We start from the raw sequence: 6000 nt of genomic DNA on the forward strand, positions 1-6000 counted from the left end.
AACACATTTTAAAGACATGAACTCAAATTGTAAAATGGGGATCAAAGGGATGTGATAGACCATGCATTTTAATAGTGAATTTAAGCATATTCTACATTATTTATTCACAAACGAATCTTGCAAAGCAAGCAACTAGGCACAAGACACACATTCAACAAAAGACATACCCACAGTAGCAAAAAACCCTCACAACATCATATATCATGAATTACCAACATCTATCAAGAAATGGAATTGAAACTAGGCAAGAAAACCGCAAGTTTTTAGCATAAAATCTTACAATTAAAGCAAGAAAAAAATCCACACTATTTTCTATCAATTTTCAACACAACACATATCATAACAAGACTACAAGAAAAGGAGTACATATGAATTAATTTGGAATTTTTTAAGACGTTTTAGGCAAACAGGGGGTGCAGAAAGTAACACTAGGGGGTGAATATAGCGAAATTGGATGAACAAAAAGAAGGCAAATGGGCTTTGCACAAGCCTGCAGGGTTATGGTTATGGAATTGGAGCGGTTCATGGGTCAGATCCATGGGTTGGATTTGGATTCTTTCTTCTTCCACTTACCAAACACGTATCCTTTCTTCTTCTCAATCGTTCCTTTCTTTCTTTCTCTCAAACATATCCTCTCTTCTCAAAAACAATCAGGCACACAAACATGAACACATACATAACAATTTCACGCTAACTCGATTTGAAAGAACAACGAAGAAGAACAAACGCACATAGGCATACACAACAGCACTGATGGAATAGAGTTTAAACATGTTAAAACAATCAATTCAACAACATATCAACGCAAAGCTTCATCCAACAATTCGATTTCAACGTGAAACAGAGACAGATGAACTTTAAGCATGAAGACGATATCAATCTGGGTTTTAAACACTGATTTTGCGCAAACAGAGGGAAAAGAATCGAGTACCTGAGTTGAATCGGCGAGTTGAGGGGTTATGCCGGAAAGCCTCACCTTGCTCGTTCTTGCGCTCTCTCATGCGTCCTTGTACCTTTCAGTTCTTGTATCTTGCGTTCTTGCTTCGATCCTCTTGCTTCGACTTTTTCCTTCCTTTCTTCGAATCCGATCCGGCTTCAGCCTCAATCCTCTTGCTGATTGCGTTTTGATTTCGAACTGCTTCACGTTGTTGCTTGTTGGAAGGAGCGAAATGCTTGTGCTTGTAGAACTCAGATTCGTTGTTGCCGTGAACTTGTATTCGTTCGATCTGGACGTGATTTTGGCTTTAACGGTGTCGTAGTTTCGAACTTGCTGAAATTGTGGAATACGGATTTGAGGCTGAAGTGTGATCCCAATTCACTCTGTGTTGTTGAAGGTGGAATCCGAAAATGGAATGGATTAACGGAAGTTTCCGGTGGAAATGATGGTGGATTGTGGTGGTTTTGGTGGCGGGAAGTGGCGGTGTTGTGGTGGTGTGAGGTGTTTGTTACGGTGGTGGAGGAAAATGGTTAAGAGTTGGTGGTTTGAAGTGGTGGTGAAGTGGTGTTGGTTATGGTGGTTGAGAGTTTGTTAGGGAGGAGGAGTGGTGGAGAGAGAAAGTGGTTATGGTGGTTGAGAGTTTGTTAGGGAGGAGGAGTGGTGGAGAGAGAAAGTGGTTAGGGTGGTGGAAAGTTGTTAGAAGAGAGGGAAAATTGAGAGAAAATAAATTATGAAGTTTGTGATTTTTTGTGGAATTTTGTGAAAAAATGATTGAGTGATGAAAATTGACCACAAGTTTGACTTATATAGGTGATGTGGTAGGCTTGGACCAATGAGATAATGCCATGTGGACTTGACTTGTAACAAACTTAAAAGGGGTTAAAATGTAAATAACAAAAGTACGAGGACTAAAATGAAAATTAAACTAAAATTGAATTGAAAAAGTAAATCGAAAATTAACGTAAAACGGGACGATTAAAAACAACAAAGCAGATTAAAACGAATCAGAAATATTATGTGAAATGACCAAAACGCCCCTAGGGACTAAAATGACTCGAAACGACTCAAATGCAATTTTAAAAATGATTTTTTAACAAGGGATTAAAGCAAGAGTTTATACAAGCGAATTAAAAGACTCAGAGACAATTTTTTAGAATTTAAACAGGGTTTTGACACATGAAAAGACCAAAATGCCCTTAGGGGCAAAACTGACTCAAAAATGACTTCAAATGCAATTTTTGGCAAGGGTTTTGACATAGAATGAAACAAAGACTTATTCAAACTACTTGAAAAGACTCAAACAAAATTTTGAAAGACTGAGAGAAATTTGACACAGGAAATGACTAAAATACCCTTTTATGTGAATTTTGCAAATAATACTGAAATGAAATGCAGAGAAAGATGCAATTGATCAGAGACATATCAAATGACTTGAAATGCAAGAAAAGAAAAATTGACTAGTATTTTTAGGTCCAAAATTAGGGTATAACATTGGTTGTTTTGAATAAAGTTTATTTGTTCAACACTACCTAGTTCGCGTTCACTACATGTTTTACAAGGGGATGTAGGAGTAGTGTCACTAACATTAAGTTTTTCAAATTTGTGGGTTAGTGCGTCAATCCTAGAAGCAAGGTGGTCATAATTAGAGACTTCGTACATACCTGCCCTCTTTTTGGAGGGTGAAGACTTTGTAGCGATTTCTTCATCAGTCCATAGAAAGAGATTTCGAGCCATGTCTTCAATCAATGCATAGGCTGTTTCGAAATCTTTGTTCATTAGAGCGCCACCTGCAGCTGTATCAACAAAGATTTTAGTAGCATGAGATAAACCATTGTAAAAAGTGTGAATGATCAACCATTCATCTAGTCCATGGAGGGGGCAAAGTTTAAGCATATCCTTAAAACGTCCCCATGAATCGTGAAGAGATTCCCCCTCTTTTTGAGTAAATTGAAAAAGCTTTGCCCTTAGTTGGCCAATTTTTGATGGGGGAAGGAAACAGATGAGAAATTCACGCTTCAATTGGTCCCATGAGGTGATGGAACCAACTCTTAGGGAATGGAACCAATTGAGAGCTTTATCTTTTAGAGAAAAAGGGAAGAGATGTAGTCTCAAGGTTTCTTGGTTTTTCTTATATGTTACGGTGAGCCGCCAAAAAGTTGAGATATGGAGATTGGGATCCTCATCGGGGGATCCCGAAAAATAATTTTGCTGCACCATTTTAAGTTGGGCAGGCTTAATTTCAAAATCTTCACCTTCAACCGTTGGATACACAATAATAGCATATGGCTCTTCCATTGAAGGAGTCGCGTATTCTTTAAGAGCACGTCTTTCAGCCATGTTTGGTATTATTTTTATGCTTTCCAAGAAGTTAATGATGAATGAAAAGAGTAAAAAGTTAAAAAAAAAATAAAAAGAAAAGAGAAAGAAGAGAGAATTCTAATCACTAAGAAAAAGCTAATTAAATTAGTTAACTCCCCGGCAACGGCGCCAAAAACTTGATAGGGCCAAACCGCAAGTGCACGGCCTATCGAAGTAATAGTAGTAAGTAGAGTTATCGTTCCGCTAGGGAGTTGGTCAATCCAATTAGCTTTTAGAAATTGATTAGAAGAGAAAGAAATAAGGAGTGGGAGAGTGCAGTTTTTGAAGGTAAATAACAATAATATTAAAAAGCCTCGGGATCATTGGTTCATCGTAATAACGAATCTTTTCACAAGCAAGCCTTAAACTTATAATTAAACGTTAATCCTAATTACTAAGGACAAGTTTCTCTTTAGCATATCACAGCTCCTCTCGAAGTCAGTGAGTGTATCCCTCCAACAACCACACCTATTCTCATGGGTGATTGCCTTTGGGACCCTTGAAGATCGAAACTTTATGTGTCCCAAGGTTTGCTAGACTATTCTCATGTTTCGCAAACCTTGTCTAAATTCACTTGTTCGGATATCAAAGCTCCGCGTTCGCTTTATGAATTAATATCTGTGATGATGAATTAACCATTATCAAACCCTCCGCGTTCGCTTCCACAGTTTGATAATAATTAATTCATGTTAAAACGGTGAATTTAGATTAGGAATTAGGGTAACAATTAATTAGGGTTTAAGACTTGGCTTGATCCGGATTACATCATTAGACTTATCCAACGATCCCAAGACAAAGAAGTCTACTCACTCATGCTCATCGTAGACATGGGGGAAGAAGAGAGAATGCGATAAAAGTAAATTGCAAAAGAAGAAAGTAAAACGAAATAAAGACTTTATTGAAATAGCAATTGAAATAACAAAGTAAAAGATGATTGTTTATGGTGGAGAGCTACTCTATTTATAACTTTACATCTGACTTAGAAACTAAGCAACTAGAAGGATAAAACAGTAAAGCTGCAACAGGGTAACTTGGGCTTGAAGAAAAGCAGCAAAACAGGTCCTGGAGACGGGCACGGCCGTGCCACATGTTGGCACGGGCCGTGCCAAGCTTCTGAGTTTGGGGGAACTTATTTTTGTCCCGTATCTTCGTATTCTTGCGCTGTATTTGCTCCAGTCCTCTTTCTTTTGCTCCAAGGCACCTTCCACCATATATTTATTCCTAAAATAAAATAAAAGACAATTTGAAGTAAAATATTCTAAACTAAAATAAAATGCAATAAAATGAAATCAAATCTAAAATAAAACTAAACTAAATAAGGCAATAAATAATACTATCTATGACTCATCAAAGACGCTGTTTATACGCTAAGTCTTTCTATCATAAATAATTTTGTTGGTACTAGAATACCTGTTGGAGAGCGTATTTGCACTCTTTTACAAAATTTACGTTGTCCTTCTTTGACACATTTTAGATGGTACAAGGATACCTTTTTATCAAGACTTTTCATGATAGAAGATCCTAATAGCAGTCATTGGAAAGCTAAATTTGTTGATGGCTTACCTCATCTTTTTGCCGAAAAAATTAGGCAGTCTTTAAGAAATAGAAATGATGGGATAAATATTAATTACCCAGAATTAACTTATGGTCAAATTACGAATACTTGTATTCAAGAAGGCCTTTCTTTATGTAATGACATAAAGCTAAAAAATCAGCTTAAAAAGCAGAAATTAACTGAGAAACATCAATTAGGTGAATTTTGTGAGCAATTTGCCTTCGACTTAGGTAAACCTACAGTGGAAAGAAAGAATAAGAAGAAAATCAGTTCTTCTAATGATACTTCTCAAACTAAGAGAAAGAAACATCATAAGTCTTCTAATAGGAAGAAACATAGAGAAAATTTCTCTAAAAGAAAGTCTAGGGAAAATTTTCCTAGTTCTAAAAACAAAAGGAAAGCTGATAAGTTTTCCAAAGGTATTACTTGCCATAAATGTGGCAAAACTGGTCATTATGCCACACAATGCTGGACTAAAAAACAGCTTAATGACATAGAAGATGATAATATATATATATATAATAATTACTAGTATGGATACCCGTGCCAAGCACGGGCTAGAATTCAACCATAATTAAGTGAAAAAATGTTGTATGTATCATGTGTAAGTTACATTTCAACATTGAATAAAAGAGTGGAGGTTGGACAACATATAAGTTGGAAGACTCATATATTTAATACCTTAAATATTCGGTGAAAATGTAATATCATTCTCACTTGGATGATTGCTCTAGCTCCAATGGATCGATCCACACCACCGTGAGTTCCCCCATAAATTCCAACGGTCGTAACAAAACTCGGTTCGACTTTGTAGCGGGAGCGCGAGAGGGAGAGTTGTTATTGTGTCAAATGTGAGTAAAAGTTCAACATTGAATTCAAGAGTAGATATTGAGCAACATAATATTTCTAATGTCTTAAGATTTAGGGTGAAGATGTGGTGTCAATATCACTTATGTGGTTTCTTTTAGTCTAAAGTGATGATTAAACTAAATGTATGATCTCCGGTAGTAAGAAAATTATGAACTATTTTTTTAAAAAAAGTTTTTAGATGTCATGTATTTCTTTCAAATAATTCTTAATTCATTCTTTCAAACATTAATTTTAAATGAAACATGAATTCAATTTGTATAAATAAAAGCTCTCGCCAATT

At 36.0% G+C, this 6000-nt stretch overlaps 1 non-coding gene across 1 annotated transcript; it reads left to right on the forward strand.

Moving 5' to 3' along the window:
* The first annotated feature begins 2801 nt into the window (after positions 1-2801).
* On the forward strand, positions 2802-2908 carry LOC146911827 (small nucleolar RNA R71). The gene has a single exon (XR_015017216.1). It is a non-coding gene; the product is annotated as a small nucleolar RNA R71 (small nucleolar RNA).
* Positions 2909-6000: the final 3092 nt, after the last annotated feature.

Source organism: Medicago sativa, chromosome 6, assembly GCF_051527215.1.
Source record: "Medicago sativa cultivar Bolivia chromosome 6, Bolivia_mono, whole genome shotgun sequence".
Lineage (NCBI taxonomy): Eukaryota > Viridiplantae > Streptophyta > Magnoliopsida > Fabales > Fabaceae > Medicago > Medicago sativa.